Source organism: Ambystoma mexicanum, chromosome 1p, assembly GCF_040938575.1.
Source record: "Ambystoma mexicanum isolate Mex_15411 chromosome 1p, UKY_AmexF1_1, whole genome shotgun sequence".
NCBI classification, from domain to species: domain Eukaryota; kingdom Metazoa; phylum Chordata; class Amphibia; order Caudata; family Ambystomatidae; genus Ambystoma; species Ambystoma mexicanum.
The window spans coordinates 871,505,570-871,524,240 of NC_090921.1; the positions used below are offsets into that span (position 1 = coordinate 871,505,570).

The 18,671-nt window shown below is 42.7% G+C and overlaps 1 protein-coding gene across 1 annotated transcript in view; it reads right to left on the reverse strand.

The window, feature by feature from the left end:
* The window catches only part of CLEC3A (C-type lectin domain family 3 member A), a 144,408-nt gene that overhangs the window by 39,777 nt on the left and 85,960 nt on the right, over window positions 1-18,671 (reverse strand). The window lies entirely within an intron of this gene.

Genomic DNA, 18,671 nt, shown 5'->3' on the forward strand with positions numbered 1-18,671 from the left:
GTAATAGCCCTATAATAAAAAACCCTAACAATATGAGCTGGCCAAGTGGGACAGAAATCTGGTCAGGTTGCCCCAGTGTTTTTTTCAGACTCTTTTCTTTGGAAAGAGTAAAACAAGAAAAGGCGTCAGAATTGAAGTATTGGGAAGGGAACCTCAAGGCTTCCAAGAACCACATTTTTTATCTTGAGAGGGAAGTCTCAAGACCCCTTTTGCTTTTTGATTGTGTTACTTAAAACTTGGCAAAGGGAACCCCAAGGATTGGTTTGGAACTATATTGCCTTGAACTGGAAAAAGGTACATTTTGAGACATTTTCACTGAACTTTCTTGTACTTTGGGAAGGGGAGTTGAACACTATTTTCTTTGCTTGTGACATCCTGACACTTTGGTTGATTGTAGTTGTGGGGGTAAGGATAGGTTTTGGACATAGACAGACTTCAACCTTCCTGCCATTTAAGTTAATACACATCTTTTAATTTAAAATCTTTTGTTTGTGTTGTACTTCATGATGCCATCACAGTGCATGGCACCTCACATAGGTGAAAATCTTTCTCAACTAGAACAGCAACTCCCCTCCAGTATCTTGAGTTCAATTTTGAGAAAAGAATACGTAACCTGGAGGAGTGGTGAGATCAATCGTGGTCCCATTAAACTACATAAGCCATGTTAATGTAAGACTTAATATGCGAATATATTTTTTCAATCTGTAATCATGAATATCCAGGGCATCTTTGTTTATAGACCTTGTATTTAATAAAGACCACTTCATAATGTTGCCCTCAAATATATTTAGCAAAGGTGGTAATTTGGGGACATGAATGTGGTCAGTAGAAGTTAAAGTGAGCCCACCGTCAGCTGAGTTATTTGTCTCTTAGGGCCTGATTCACAGAAGTGATTTATAATGGTGCAATCCCATAGGAAAATGTTCTGTGAATCAAGCCCTCAATGTGTCAAAAATGGCATATTAACTATCACATGGGTGGGCACAACTGAATCAGTAAAAGAATTAAAGCCTTCCAAGACCAAATTGCAACTCATATTAATACCCTGGGAGTATAAAGTAGAAATATAAGGATCACTTAAGGTCATAATGGGGTCTGTGTGTATTTGCATCATTAAGGCCTGTTACCCCCCTTACAACTGCAAGCAGTGGGGAAACAGCAGTGCCCTGATACAGAGATATAACAACATCCGTAATATGAATGGTAACGGGTAGGGGATCAGTTGAAACAATCTGAGTGCTAGTATCAGACGGGACAGACCGACCAAGAGGATCCAAGTCCTTAAGATACACTCCAACAGTAAGTGGAGGACTTTCAACAATAGTTGCTGAAAGCTCCTTGTCAGGTAAGAATTTGTAGAGTCCAAACAGGTGTGAGACTTTACAGGACTTATCTCTTGGTATTAGACAACCCACCTTTTAATACAGGCCCATACTACCAAGTTGGTAGTGTGACTGAGCAGCCAGGCTCATCTTAAAAGGAGTAATGTGAGTTGTAGAGCTGTACAATGAAATCAGTAAATACAGGTATCCAAGTAAACCCTTACACATTTAGAGTTATAGTATGTATATGAATGTATATAATAGGAAGAAAACAAGAAGAGTCATAGGCTACCCCTAATCTGACCATATAAGAAGGTAGGCTGAGAAAGAGCAGGTAGCCAGTGTATAAATGCTGGCGAAAAAAGAGGAAAGGAGCTGAGGAGATTGCAGCAAAAACAACAATTTATTTACACACTTTTAAAACAATGGGTCTAAACACAAGACCTATTTGAGGGTTTTCTTGAGTCAAAACCTCAACACAACATTGAAATTGTTTTTAAACATCACAGTATGGAATAGGTGGAGGTTAGTAGCATATTAAGTGAAAAAAGAAGTTTGCATTACTACTTTGAACATATAGTAGTATTGGTTGCCGACACATGAATATGTTTCCAGTCCGGGATAGAAATGCGACTTCACTTGAGCGTAGTGGTGTAGTTTAGTGAAGGGTCCGGACTTTCATCAGGACGAGGTTTAAGGGGTTGGGTTTCTGGAAAAGGATAGGACAGTTTAGAATAGTGTTTAGAAACAAGGGGGGGGGGAGGACCTCAAAACCTGCGGGGTTGGAGCCTACCTTGTGCAACATGAACGGTCAGATTGAATAATCTTTTGAAGAGGGCCTGCGTAAAGAGCTAGGCGGAACGCTGTAGCTGGAGTCTACAGGGAAAATGGATAACATGAAGTTATCTAAGTGCAAAGAATTCCACAGGATGGCAACCATATAATAGAATTTTGAAGGGTTACCTTAATCAAAAAGGAAATACAGGTATGAGGCTGTAAGGCGGAGGCACTGGTATGCCGTGTCCGAACGTTGATGGCACTGAAAAAATTGTGACAAAATTAATTAATTTCAATGTTGTGTTGAGGTTTTGACTCAAGAAAACCCTCAAATAGGTCTTGTGTTTAGACCCATTGTTTTAAAAGTGTGTAAATAAATTGTTGTTTTTGCTGCAATCTCCTCAGCTCCTTTCCTCTTTTTTCGCCAGCATTTATACACTGGCTACCTGCTCTTTCTCAGCCTACCTTCTTATATGGTCAGATTAGGGGTAGCCTATGACGCTTCTTGTTTTCTTCCTATTATATTAGCCTTTTTGAGTCAGGCCCCCCTCCAACAAAAAAGAAGGCTCTAAGCCCCCACTGTTTCTACTTATCCACGGACAACCCTTTGGTTGTTGGGCTTTAACCACCCCTCCCCTCCATTAAATGGAAAATGTAAATATCACCGTCTTTTCGGATGATACATACAAAAAGCTGTTAACCACACCATCACTGCTCGGAAATAAAGCACCGACAGTTATTCCAGTTCAAGATCCATCCACCAATGATCTCGATACTTTATTCGCAAAAAAGAAAAAGCTTGTAAGGACAGAATCTCACGGACACCTGATGCTCGAATATCTTAAAGCAGGAGTTATCCCTGAAGGCCTTCAAGTCAGAAATATTCCACGTGTATTTCTAGACAATCCTAGGTTTATGAAAAAATACAGTGGTGTAGATAATAAATGTTCCCGCGACTGGGTGATTCTAGTCATAGAAACTGCGGAGGAAGAAACTAAGAGCCAAACAGAAGAACTTCGAGTTCTAGAAGAAAAAATCAAAACTGAAAACGTCATACCAGACACCAAAACCCATCTGGAAAAAATAGAGGAAGGAATCAAGAAATTTGAAAAATTTACAATTGACAAAAAAATATGGAAACTACAGAATGATATAAAAAATTACAAAGAGGACAAGACATACCCATACCTCGTACCAGGCTTTTACAACCAAGCTAACCAGAACATCCTGCAGAACAAGCGTAACCCACGCAGACCACAAAAGAAATTTGTCAGTTTTTCAAATAGCTCAAACAGCAGTGGATCTGGTAGCGACACAGGCTCAGCCTCCTCAGTAACACCGACCCCTAACCAACAACAGGGTTTTCAAGGACGTGGTCAAAGAGGACGACCGCGACAGTACCCCCAGCACCCAATGAGAACACGCCAATGGATGTCACCAGGGAACCACACTTGGCAATACCCATCTTCAACCTAAGCCAATATACACCCTCCCATGAAGAGATCAGCGTCCTCAGCAAAGGCCTCAGTTTTGTTCCTACAACACCAGCAAACAGATTTCAAAGCGAAGTCGAATTACGAAAATTCTTCCGAACCATCAGGCTTAAATACTTTTTCATGAATAAATCCGAGCAAATCCCTTCCAACTCCACTGGTCTAAGACCACCCTCCACCTTTACGCCACTATCCCACATGGTGTGCCCTGAAATCTTGGCCTATGAAAATCGTATCCTTCTGGAAGTGAACCAACTTTTTGACAAAAAAATCAGATACCCAGATAATCTAGATAAAAAAGAACGTTTGGCACTCAACAACCTCGAGAACAATCTGGAATTCCTTATCAAACCGGCCGACAAAGGTGGAGGCATAGTTCTCTGGGCCAAAACACTGTACAATACAGAAGTCCAGAAACACCTGAGCAACACAAAATTTTACAGACAGATTACCACCGACCCTACTACTAGACTGCTCACCGAAATAGAGAGCCTGATGTGCCATGCCTGGCAAGAAGGCTGGATCGACGATGACGAAAAACTCTTTCTGATAAACCGAAACCCAATCTTACCAGCTTTCTACCTGTTACCAAAAATCCACAAGGACGCCACCAACCCACCAGGCCGACCGATAGTAGCTGGAATAGGATCGATTCTAGAACCACTTTCCATCTACATTGATCACTTCTTAAGACCTTTTATTGGACAAATGCGCTCCTATGTACAAGATACAACGTCAACCATAAAGAAACTAGATACCCTCTCCGTAGGACACAATGACCTCTTGGTCACTATGGATGTCGAATCTTTATACACCAGTATTCCTCAGCGCGAATGTATAGATGTCCTAGCGACTTACCTGAATCGCAGAACCAATATGGAGCCTCCAACTGCCTTCCTACTCGAATGCATTCGACTTGCCCTCACGGAAAACTACTTTGTCTACGAGAAAACTTTCTACCAACAATGCCACGGCACATCAACGGGAGCAACCTTTGCACCTGATGTAGCGAACCTCTTCATGGATTTTTTTGAAGACAAATCAATATATAACATCAATAACCCCTTCAAAGACCAAATAGGCTTTTGGGTTCGCTACATTGACGACGTATTTATGACGTGGAAAGGTAGCGAAACAGATCTGCAAGAATTCTTCATCTGGCTGAACGGAAAAGACTCATGCATCCAATTCACGATACAGTCAGATACAACCTCAATTCCTTTTTTAGACCTCAGAGTGTATAAAACATCTACCACTACCCTAGCTACCACTCTCTATCGCAAACCTTCGGCAAAAAATACACTGTTGGAATTCCAAAGCTTTCACCCAGCAGCACTCAAAGACAATCTACCCCTAGGCCAATTCTTACGCCTTAGGCGCAACTGCACAACCCGAGAAGACTACGACACAACAAGCAAAGATCTCTCACTGCGTTTAAAAGAAAGAGGATACCCAAGCCATATTATTCGCCAGGCAAAGAAAAAAGCGAAAAATAGAAGTAGAGAATCCTGTCTCACACCGACTCCCCGTGTAACCAATACGGAAAAAATAACCTGTGTCACAACCTTCACTCCACTAAGTAACCAAATCAAGAAAAGCATCTTACGTCATTGGAACATCTTGTACACTGAGACCTTCAAACCTCTGAAACCTCGCTTCGCTTTCAAGAGAAGCAAGAATTTAAAAGACAGACTGGTCCACACATATACTGAAACAACTGTTGAAAGACAAAATACCCTATGGAACTTACCCCCGGTAAAAGGGCACTTCAGATGCGGATCCTGCTCCGTATGTTGCTTAACAAAAGACATGAAATCCATTGAATTGAACGGCAAACCCTGGCTGTTCAATACTTTCACAAATTGCAAAAGTAAATGGACCGTGTACGCCATAAGGTGCCCATGCAAACTTTTCTATATTGGCAAAAGTAAACGAGAGATACGACAACGCATCTGTGAGCATCGCTCATGTATCAGGAATGGCATTCAAGATAAACCTATGGTATCACATTTCCAAGAAAAGAAACACACACACAATGATATTTTTTGGTTCATTCTGCAAACAGCCAAGAACCCTTTTAGAGGAGGAGACAGAGACTTGGCCCTACGGAAATTGGAGCAACAGTGGATATATCGCCTGAATTCAGAAAAGGAAGGCCTTAACGTGGCCATCGAATGGAACCTATTCTTCAAATAACCTACCAGTTCTCCCCTCCTAGTGTCCTATAGGTCATAGTGGCAATTACCTAGATTATCCAACCATGTGTTACTAAAAACAGGTCAGCAATACATTTGCAAACAATGCCTCTGCTCTTTCTTTGCTCTTAAGAATAACGTCTAGACCTTGCACTTACTCTTTTTTACGATGACATAACTAGTGCCTTTATGCAACATATTTCTTGCCAAAACATTAAGAGTCTCTCCTATAATGTCTCTCACTGTTGTCTATCAATTTAATTAATTTGTCTTCTTTAAAATGCTTTGAACTATACCTACATGATTCATTGCTGTAGCTTCTCTAAATAATAGTTGATTTGACCTTGCACTTGCCCTTTTGTACAAAGACATGACTTGTGCACCTAAACAACATATTCTGTGCCAAAACATTAAGAGTCTCTCTTATAATGTCCCTCATTGTTGTCTATAAAATTCAATTAATTTGCTTTCTTTATAATGTTTCGCACATGCTACACGAATCAATGCTTTAGCTGTCTATCTCACCATTTGCTACTGACATCCATGTGCGAGAATTAACAACAATACCTGTTATACCTCTAGCCCCTGAACACTTACTCTTCTTTTGCGATTCATTCCATCGCGCATGCTCAGCTGACTAGCATCACCTACTGCACATGCGCGCGATCAGTTTCACTGCGGCCCTATCACGCGCATGCGCACCTAATAGCTTTTCCTAGCTACCCCAGTCGGAGACAGCTCACTTTTCGTGCACCGCTCCTGGCTCACGAACAGAAGCGCTACCGTTCTCTGTAGCCCAGCTTTAGTTGGTAAGTTTTCACGGCCTCACCATCCGCGTTCCTTGACCCACTTATGTTCCGCGCGGCCCTATTACGCGCATGCGCACCTAATAGCCTTTCCTAGCTACCCAAGTCGGAGACAACTCACTTTTCGTGCACCGCTCCCGGCTCACGAACAGAAGTGCTACTGTTCCCTGTAGCCCAGCTTTAGTTGGTAAGTTTGTACAGCCCTAGGTCTCACTAATTGTGTACCTCGGCCTTTTACTAGGACATAGAATTCCTCCTAGCTTTCCATTAACAAGCGCCATTTTTCATCCCTCACGGACGGCCTTACCACACCGTCCACTCATGCGCTAGTCTTGATAACATCCCACTGTAGACATTTAACCGCGCACTTTTTAATTGTTTTCGGCTGAGCACCTTAATTAATTTTAATTAATTTTGTCACAATTTTTTCAGTGCCATCAACGTTCGGACACGGCATACCAGTGCCTCCGCCTTACAGCCTCATACCTGTATTTCCTTTTTTGATTAAGGTAACCCTTCAAAATTCTATTATATGGTTGCCATCCTGTGGAATTCTTTGCACTTAGATAACTTCATGTTATCCATTTTCCCTGTAGACTCCAGCTACAGCGTTCCGCCTAGCTCTTTACGCAGGCCCTCTTCAAAAGATTATTCAATCTGACCGTTCATGTTGCACAAGGTAGGCTCCAACCCCGCAGGTTTTGAGGTCCCCCCCCCCCCCCCTTGTTTCTAAACACTATTCTAAACTGTCCTATCCTTTTCCAGAAACCCAACCCCTTAAACCTCGTCCTGATGAAAGTCCGGACCCTTCACTAAACTACACCACTACGCTCAAGTGAAGTCGCATTTCTATCCCGGACTGGAAACATATTCATGTGTCGGCAACCAATACTACTATATGTTCAAAGTAGTAATGCAAACTTCTTTTTTCACTTAATATGCTACTAACCTCCACCTATTCCATACTGTGATGTTTAAAAACAATTTCAATGTTGTGTTGAGGTTTTGACTCAAGAAAACCCTCAAATAGGTCTTGTGTTTAGACCCATTGTTTTAAAAGTGTGTAAATAAATTGTTGTTTTTGCTGCAATCTCCTCAGCTCCTTTCCTCTTTTTTCGCCAGCATTTATACACTGGCTACCTGCTCTTTCTCAGCCTACCTTCTTATATGGTCAGATTAGGGGTAGCCTATGACTCTTCTTGTTTTCTTCCTATTATATTAGCCTTTTTGAGTCAGGCCCCCCTCCAACAAAAAAGAAGGCTCTAAGCCGCCCCTGTTTCTACTTATGAATGTATATATACACAAGGATAATTAGACAATCTTTAAAATGCAGCTATTACTAATAACATCAATCCCAAAAGTTAGAATTCAATTCAATAAGAGCAATAAAGCAGGTGAGTAATTTTTCATGTTATACCTATTCCAGCACATAGAGTGATGTCATTTGAGGTTAGTAATAACACTTATTTGTGACCACCATTGCAATATTGAGTTTTAAGGAGGGAAAAGTTATAGTTAGATCCGAACATATTTTGTACTTTGAAAATTGTTAGATTCTCCCAGAGGGATGTAGGCAGTCTTTTATCTCAGCAATAATAGTGTTCAACAATTAATACCTGTAAGGGAACAAGCACTTCCAAACCCAATATGTTCCGAAGGGGGCCTTTAGGGAGCCAGGACAGCCAAAGTCTATGGGGTAGTTCACAGTTCTGATCTCTCTTCTTAGAATTTTTTTTAGAAAAGTCAGTAGTTCAATTAGAAAATCACAGAAGCTCAAGGGCAGCCACCTTGAAGAAGCACAAGATGCAAGGCCAGTGCAAGTGAGTTGAGGTCAACTTGAAAGAGGGTCAAATAGCACTCCCCACGTTAAGAAGCACCACAATTGGCAAAATGTAGATGTATCCAAAGCCCCACAGTACCTGTGAATTGAAGAATTTGTTCAAGCTGGATGCCTTCCTGTTGCAGACCCTTGTTCCTGGTCCTTGGCAGGATGTCTGGCAGGCTTCTGTGGCAGCATTCGAGAGAGGGGCTCTGCAGCAATGGATTCTCCTTGATTCAGCGGCCTTTTATGGTTTTGGCACCTTTTTCTCAGTGCCAAAGAAGAACTAACAGCTCTGGTTAGATGTTACTTGATCCCTCGGTCCTGGACTCTTGTAAGGGGACTCTGGATGAAGATGTCCTGCTTCTGTAGGGTCCTCTGGATGTTCACAAAGTTTTGGCCTGGTTCGCACTTCCAAAGACAATGCACTTGATGAGTTTCCGGGCTCCGTGGGCATTGGAATTCTGCTGCCTTGGAAAGTCACAGCAAGTCGGGGTGTTGTGCCAAAATGAAGCATGTCTTAAGGTTAGGAGGTCCCACCAGCCCAGGAGAGGAAGTCAGTTGAAACTAAAACGGGGTCAGCACAGCTACAGAGCTTCACTGGACACTTTGTGGTCCTGCAGGGTGCTGCTGGCGTCTCTACATATCTTCTACATTGGATGTTGTCCTCCAGTGGTCGATTCTGTCTCTAGTCCAAAAAACCTCACCTTTTAAGCATGTTCCCATTCATTCACAGCCCTAGGCTGTCAATCACCCAGTACGGTGGTCCTTCTGCACAGGCAGCCGGCCAATCAGAACTGGTTTCACTCAGGCACACATAGAGACAAAGTTTGTGAAGTTTTGGGACCCTCCATCACTTCCTGCCTTTCCAGGCACAATGGAGCCTGGGCGGGCTTCAGGGCTGAAGCCCGCCAAAGGCAAAATGCACAAAGGACTAAAACCTGATACAAACAACAGAATAAAGGCCCACAAGGAAATAACTGACATGAAATGGAGAAAAAAGAAGGCAGATACCATTTTGAGAAAAAGGTCACCATTGGGTGCTGCACTGCAGCTGACCCATCAACCTGCAGATACATGACACAAGGTAGTAAAATAGAAACCACTACCACCAGTCATTCAAGTTAGTGTAACCAAATCTTACATGAGAAGTGGGATAAAGCAGTTACTATGTAACCCCCCCAGCACTCCACAAGCGCCTTGTGTCTCCCACTCCCTGTGCAGCATGTTCACAAAGCCACTATTTGACCTGCTGAACAACCACAGTGTATCCTACACAAATTATGCAGACGACACCCAAATTCTCCTTCCCCACTCTGGCCTGTAGGAAGAAGATTCCCTTATGATCAACAAGATTTATGCCACCATACAGTCCTGGATGGCGGCCAACTACCTTTGCCTTAACGATGATAAGAGAGAGATCCTGCTTGTGGGCTCCCTATCGATGTTAAAAAAACTCAGCCAACAATTTTCCTCATTTTGTATAGATGGCGTCCAGATCAAGACCTCTTGATCTCCACCTATCTCCAAGGTGGTAAAAACACTAGTGGTATACTTAGACTCAGCCCTCATCCTAAAAAAACAAGTCAACTCAATAGCCTCCATAGCTGCCAACACAGCCAGCTGATCAATGCTTCTAGACAATTTCTCAACACAGAAAGTTGCATGACCATTGCCAGAGCAATTACTGGTGCCAGACTGAACTACTGTAACTCTCTATTTGCTGGAACCTCCAAACAAAACCTAAATAAACTACAGATTATCCAGAACACTGCGCTATGAGTGGCACAGAACATCCCCAAAAAGGGCCACATCAAGACAGCCAGAAGAAAAGTGCACTAGACCCCCTTCCGGAAAATAGAAAGACACAAGTCCAACAGACCAGTAAGGCCTTTCTACGCCCACAGACATGTTCTGCCGAAAGTCAGAAAAGCCAGAGGACGTGGGGCAAGTTTCCCATTTGTAGCGGCAATTCACGGAACACTCTACCTACTGAGCTTAGAGCCGAGTCCTCGTACTGGGTCTTCCGCAAAACCCTGAAAACTGGGTTGTTTGCATAAATGGTCCCTCTCCTAACCAGTTTTTCAGTGCATAGTCACCCTTTGTGCCCGTTCCCACCTTGCTGAAGTATTCACATGTAACAGCACTCTGATCCCTGAGGGTTTAGGTGCTTTATAAATGTAAAAGTAAATATGTAAATAAATACACTATATGGTGCTTAAAACATGGTATATTAAGACTATTGCTTGAAAATAGGATGGGTACCTTGGCCCATAATGCAGTCTGCAATTTATGAAAAAAATACCAGTGGGGAGAACATTAATTGCAATGAAACACACTGAATGTGTCAAAAAGAAAAGTAAACTGCAAATGGTTGGTTTGGCAAAAGATCTATTGACTTTATAGAGCTGGGGGTTGGAGTTGATGGTATGTGCGGGGGTACCACCCTATATTATTCAGCACAAATTGTTGTAAAATACATAGTAATCATACCAATCGCTAATAACGTGCATGGCAGGATCATTTTCTCATGTGGAGGCAATACCTTGTTTATGGTGTACACAGATGGATATAATGAACCCATGTCTACATTGATGCACACTTATAAAACATTTCAACCATAGCTTCCTCCAATAATACAAAAACACAGATACACATTACACACCAAAACACCAGAAATACGAACACAGAAATGCATTCACTTTCCAAAACAAATGTATTTAGGGTGTTGAATATTAAGGCACACCCATATATAAACTGCAGAAAACACTTAAACAAGGCAAGCGTATTGGCTTTGGCAGTACTTGTTTATACACTTGCCACGTTGGAATATGTTAAACTGGCTCGTGCTGATCCGAGGAAGCTATTTATATGTTGTTTTGCTCTCCGTGTCATCAAATGCTAGCTTTATGCTTTCACAGCCCCGCATAATGATCTCCGGGCCTAGCTTGGAGCACCTCCAGTTTGTTGAAATGGATATTTACATTGTGAGGGGGACTGTCTCATTCACTGGAAGTGGGTGCATTCATGGTCCAGCGCCAAACGCTGGGATCTGAAGGTCTTTTCATTCTCATGATCACTGAGAGCCAAAGTAAAGTGTGCCCTGCAGAAAACAGCCTTTTTCGAGCAAACACATGTCAGGCAAATGATTTTTGAATGCAGTATTTATATCCCCCCCATTAAGAAAATTCCAGGCAACACATGCTATGAGGTTTACCTAATATACAAAATATTGAAATTATGTCTTCTGTCTTTCTATATATACCATGGAACAGCGGTTTACATAGACTTTTCCCAAAATTCTATTGCTCATAACTTTTGACTCTCTTGACGGATTTGAATGAAATAAGTATATGCCAGGCCCCTGCATAATTAGTTAATAGGTGGGCATGTTATGAAGAAAACAAAAAAACCCACTGTTTTCAGTCTAGGCCCATTCATTTTGTCATCGAGAAAAAGTGCTTATATTGAACACCCTTAGTGTGAAAAATGCTGGACAGCTTTGCACCAAATAAGAAACAACTTGGGCCATTTTGTTGTTTGGGGTAAATCCTTCCAGTAGTTTTTAACATATTCATAGGAGGAAGTGGTTCCCCTTCTTCCCGAAAAAGTTTTGTATACCTCCCATAGTGTTTTGTGCCAGGGAGGCAAAGTGGCTTTTCAGAAATGAAAAGCAGACATGTTTGTGTTTGCTGTGTGAAATTGATCCCAGTGATAATACAAAGGAAAGCTGAAAATGAAGTGAAAAGTGCTCAAAATGATATTTTGGGGAGGAAAAGGGATGCATTCATATCAGGCTACAGGTGGGGAGGGTGAAAGAGGACCACATGTGCAGTGTGGGAGTTTGGGGTGGGCTGGGGAGACTGTTTGTGAAGAACATGTTTGGCTTAAAAGGGGAATCTGATTCCGGACGTGCTCTGAAAAGAAAATGCATCACACTAACAGAAGAGTGAAAAGGGTAATAGGAGAGGGTCAGAGAGGTAAAACTCAAGGGATGGAAGTGGGTGGACGGACAAAAGAGGATGGTATGCCGAGTTCATCACGCCCACAACCGCTACATTTCAAGTGTTTTGTTTCTATAAATTAGACAATTATGATAAACTAGTCAACCATAACTCGTACCCCTACCATACACTGCTCTTAACTACAAAAAGTACATCACAGATGACATCACAAATGGCATAATTTATGACATCACCAATTACATCACATGTACATGGTGCTACTTTTAAAATGCTATGCAAAGAGATCACACAATTCATCCGGCCCGTGCAAAGCATATGTCCTTTGGAGTTCTTCTTGTTTTGTGACAGTAAGTAGATGCCATGACTCGTGGGTAGTGTACTGAGAACATGACAACAGTATACTTGAAATTCTGCATATGTAGGCATTAAACCTGGAGAACAGACAGTTTCCTTTGGTGTTGGTTTATGTGCATAGTGCACATACACTGAATTTGTAATCAGTACACAAAGAAGTTATATCTTGTGTTTACCGTTTATTTGTATGATTACTGGTAGTAATCTGAGGTTGATGCTGTGGTCATTGCATTGCTTAACTCATTACTAGATGTGAGCTGACTGTGTATCAGATTCGTATGCACCATTGATTAAATGGACTCTCCATATCAACACACATGCCCAGTGCTTGATGTATATGTGGTCCTCAGAGCTCATGGTAATGATGGAGAAGAGAAACGTTCATGCGTAAAATGTATGTGTAAACATTTCAGAAATAATTTTACTCACACCATATTTTCATTCATTTGTATTGCGTAGAAGGGGCACAGATCATAATTTATGATTCTGCACCCCCCATACTCTCCACCATACAAACACAACCGCATTTACTCCAGCATGCTATTCTCATGCTGACTTAAATGGTATTGATTTGTATGAATTCTGCCTGCTTTTTACACAAGCAAAAGGCAGGCAGATTCCACTTGAATCCATTGTAAACACTACATGCATGCATGGCAGGTGGCTTTTACTCAATTTGCATTGCAGAGAGGAAGAGGGAGGCTTAAAGCCGATTTTAGATCCACTTTACCTTCTGAACTCTGAACGTGAAAGTTTCCCTCTGTGTAATTTACAAGGAATTTCAATTGAATCTAATTGGACTGGACATTTAATTCTGGTGCTTGAAGACAGCATATGAGGCACGCTCTTCTGTGGTCCATGGTGTAGCTTTAGCCTATGATAATGCATTATGCAGTTGCTATATTCTCCAAAGAACATCAGTTGAAGTATTTCTTTGGGAGGAGTACAATTTGGGAAGCATTTGAGACCGACCTGTCAGTTTGCATATGTCACTTTCCATACCCTAAACACAACCCTTAGTAGTCACTTTCTGTCAAGATTCCTAAAATGTGGTAATGTCATCAGATATGACTTTCATGATGCCATTTGTGATATTATCTGCAATATCATGGGTGTCGGTAGTAGTGCATGGCGAAGGTGTGAGTTATGGTTGAATAGCTTACCATAACTAGCTAATTAATGTAGTTTATAAATGTTGTGCTGCAACCATAATATCACTTAATTAGCTTTTCCACTGACACAATGACCCTAATACTAACATTCTTTTACTGAGTTTTTTATAGGTTCAAAGGTTTTCATAGCAAGAATTCTCATGATGTTACTGCTCTGCATGCCACTTACTAAAATGCACTCTTCCTACAAACATGCATTAACTTCAATGCCCTTAAGGCTTTTATAATGGAAGGTGTTTAATAATGTTCCTACACTCTAAGTAACTTATTGTCATGTCCTTGTCACCCATGTAGCTTAACTGTAATGACCCTTTAACAATGTTATTTTTTGCAGTGCACATTGTTTAATGTTCGTAGGAGAAGTGCATACTGGGGTGAGAGTTATACTTCTGTTGCCCATGGTGTGACTTTTGGCCATGACCTCAAAGCCAATGTAGATAACAGAACTGGCCTGTGGCCAGGCCCAGTGGCCACTTTACCCACATAGTGGCCTCCATGACAAGAGCCTGGTCTTCAGCCACGCCTCAGGCCCCGCCAGCCTTCCCATAGTAGCCATTGGACCAGGCCTTGTCTCCACTTTACTGCAATGGCTGCTGTGTGGCCCGGTGGCCACACGACCTGTAGAATAGTCTTTGACTATGCCTGATGCCCTGCTAAACAACTGAAAGTAGCATTTGGGCCGGGCCTCTAGCCAAGACCAGTGGGCATTTTACTACCGTAGTGGCTCCGTGAGCCACTGGTCATGGCCTACTGCTATGGTCACTAACCACACTGCCCAGGGCACAGTCTTCAGAAATGCCCTAGGCCATGCAAAGCCACATATAAAAGTCTATCTCGCATTATGTGCTTCCCCTACCTTATTTTGATTTGTGATATCTGTACAATTGTGTCTGCTGTGCTACAGTCCATTTGTCATGCACCGTTGGTTTACAATCCCTCTTTTAGGTCAGTTTACCACAGTACTCTGGTGGGATTTACAAGAGAAGCCTATATGATGTTTAGATAAAACTTGCTGTTATGTGTACTCTTTATGTCATCTACTGCACTGAGTTTACCATCAGCATGTTCTGCTAATGATAATAAAGTCGTGAATAAATCACATTCCTGCATCCTCTGTTATATTGTGTATCTTGAAGTTATAGGGACGGGACACTTTCACGAACCACAGGGGAAACATATGGGATTGTGAGACCCAGGGACCTGCAACTATATTTAATTTAAGATAACATTTAAATTGTTGTCTTCTAGTGACAAGCAAGTCAAATTCAGACTTTTGGAATTTAGATGTTCCTTGATGAGCTAAGATCCAACCTATCCTTCTTTAAGTCCTAATTGGATCATAAAATATACTTTTATTAAGGTTGTATTCCTAGCATAAATCTCTGGCAGTCATAAATTAGATTACTTTATGCAAGTCTTGGTATCTTTATTGGGGGTAATTATTACCCATGTCAGGGATTTTATAATAAAAATGTGGCCTAGAACAAATAAAATGAGATAGGACTTCCTGGCTCAACTAATTTATTTCCAAAGCCAGACTTCCTAATACTGTGTACAGTGACATATTGGGCCTCGTTACGGGTCTGGCAGTAACTGTGCCGGTAAAACCAAAAGGTTGCCGCCGGACCTGTAATGAATTACTGGTGCCTGACTTCCCAGTGTCCCCGGGCTATTCTGAGTCTGGCGGCCGGGAAGTCAGGCACCGGTAATTTTGTAATTCCCCATTCCCATTGAGTCCCATAGGAATCAATGGGAATGGGAAACACAGAAGCACCAGCACCATTAATAACAGTGCCGGTGCTTCCGTGAAACTCTGTGGGTGTGACTGCACCTGCCTGCAAAGTCGCAGTGTGCCGGTCTGGAAACAACGGTGCCGGTAGGCTTATCAGCACCGTTGTTTCCCGGCCGGCACACTCATAACGAGGCCCAATTGTCTTTCATCCATTGTGCAACCCACATTAAGTGTAGCTGAAATGTATTTCCATCAATGCTTATCTTGAAAATGTATCAAGGAATACACAGGCCTACTTGGCAAAGCACATCCCTATTGTGTTTAAATTCCTGAGCCCAAAACATCAAGCATAGGATATTACACATTTACAGTGCAGCTTTAAACATAGAAAAAAACTGTAATATTTAAAGTGAAGTGCCTTTATTTCCAAGAATGAACCATGAAGCATGTGAAAGGCAGGTCTAGAATCAAAGTAGTTATTTTGCAGGGAATACAACAAGCCATTAAATCTGACGTGTATAATTGGATTTCTCCATATGTTCTTCCAATGCAAATAGCATATGTAAAACTGATGTCATTACAGCAAAAGTTTTATTCCAGTCAATGTGAGATTTTAATATACCATGTTCTTTTATTCTGCCATGTTACTAATTCATTTCAAACTACATTGTTTGAAACTTAAGTATATGAATGAAAATGTTAGGGCAATTTATTTTGCTGTGTCATGTACATTGAAAATACATGTCTGCATTGATAAAAGAAGACATGAAACCTAACGCAGCTGGAATGAAAGAACAGAATCGAAATGAAATTTTATGTTTCTGTTACCACTTGTAGGAATACTACCAGTCTAGTGGGAGCTGAATAGAAGATTAGTACATGGAATGATATGGGCAGATGGCTTTTAAGACCACTGCATGATGCTCCTTTATTGTATTGAAATCATGCTATCAAAGCAAATAAATACTATACATTGTCTTCGAAAAATCTATCACATGGTATTTCACATCAACTCATAAGCCGAATCCAATAGCAACGGGAGGTCAACAGAAGAGGTGAATGGCATTCAGATATACTGCAGCCAGGCCTCTGTTTTTGATTAGTCAGGCTGAAATGTCATTGGAAATGTGCATGTTAAAAGCATCCTACTTTGGATAAAAGGTGACATAGAAAGGGAAGATTTACGGGTCTGTCATGTCTGCCTTCATGGATTTCAACATCCATAACCAGCCATGGAGCAGAGCAGCGCAGTGACCCTGCATCAGCGCCAGTAATGCCCCAAGCACGAAAATGCGTGTTAAAGTCCATGCGCACCCCTCAGAATACACATACTCCTCTCGCGCTATCGAAAACGCGTGGAAAAATCCATGTGCACCCCTTGGAATACACGTATCCTGCCCGCACTAGCAAAAAAACATGTTAAAGTCCACTCGCACCCCTCGGAATACACGTACCCCGCTCGCGCCAGCAAAAATGCGTGTAAAACTCCATGTGCACCCCTCAGAATACACATACCTTGCTCGCGCCAGCCAAAACGCATGTAAAAGTCCACGCGCAACCTCGGAATATACATACCGCATCCCATGAAGAGCACGTACAGAGCGATGGAAACTCACGTGGGACCTTCAAACCGTGTCGAGGGAAACGCCTGCGCGTGTTATGTCACAGACGCACTTATGCGCTAAGGACTTTCCTCGAATTACACGCTGCAGTGCTGTTTTTTCACATGCCAAATCACTCCGTACAAGCTGGCCACGCGACAACACACGGAAGACCACGCTCCTGCCCAGAAGGCCAAATTACTGCCCCCATATCCGCAAGCAGCCTCCCACTAGCCATCTGCTGCTGCCTGCTGCCACCATGCCCTGCCATTTGGTGCCTGCACATCTGACATCTGCTGGGGTCCAGTTGCAGTGACCACCCCTGCTGGAACAGAAGACTCCCGACTGAAGGTCCATCACTCCACAGCCCAGCCCCAGGACCCAGTTGCCCACCCACACCTGCCTCGGGGGTTGTCATGTCCGACAAAACACCTTCCGGCACCAGTAGCAACCCCCAGCCAGAGAGGCAGAGGGCTACCAGCTTCAGTGAACAGGAAGTTGGTATCCTGGTGGAGCAAGTTCTGGGGCATTATGATGCCCTCTTCACACCATTGCGTGCCAACAAGGAAGGACGGAAGAGGATCTGGAAGGACATAGTTGGTGCCATCAACGCAGAGGGAGTGGCACCCCACAACATCAAACATGTCCAGAAGCGCTGGGAGGACTACAAGCCCAGTACCCTCAAGAAGACCTGGGGCCAGTTAACCACCCAGCAGATGAGGATCCTGGTGTGCATTCGCCCAGTGCTTCACCACCAGATCCTCAGGATGCAGGCTCGTCTGGAGTCAAGCGGTAAGTGGCCATGCACTCATGTTTAAAAAAGGGCATGTTGCAGTGTGCTGGTAGTTAGCTACTTGGCTGCATGTGTGAAATGGGTCATGTTTGGATGTGTGTGTGCAGGGACATGATGGTGCCACATGTGAGTCCGGTCAGGCGTGACCCACATGGATGGTGCATGTGTAACAATGAATAATGCGGATCAGCATGCAGAACGCACACATGTATGCATGCCTGTTTCTGTAATTTGACATGTTTGGGGTGTGAGAGATGTGTGCTGTTGCCATGGACATGCATGATGTACATGTCCGTGTGTCTGAGTAGTGTGTGTACCATGGATGCATGTCACATGTCGGTGATGATGTATTGATTCACTGATATAGCCTAGTCATCCTTGTATCCACTGTGTCTGGTGGTATACCGGGCCAAATGCATGACCCTCCGGTGATGTGTGTGCATGTGACCAGTATGTCCCATGGTGCATGTGAGAATCAGCCCACCATTGGATGCAACTACGGTGCCTTGGACATGGATGCCAATGTATGTTGATTGTGCCATGCCTGTTCCTGCATGTGTGTTGCCTGCACTGAACCATGTGTTGTGGAGGGACATGATGGAAGTGACGTTTGACAGTGCCACTCATGTACCATTGCTTTGT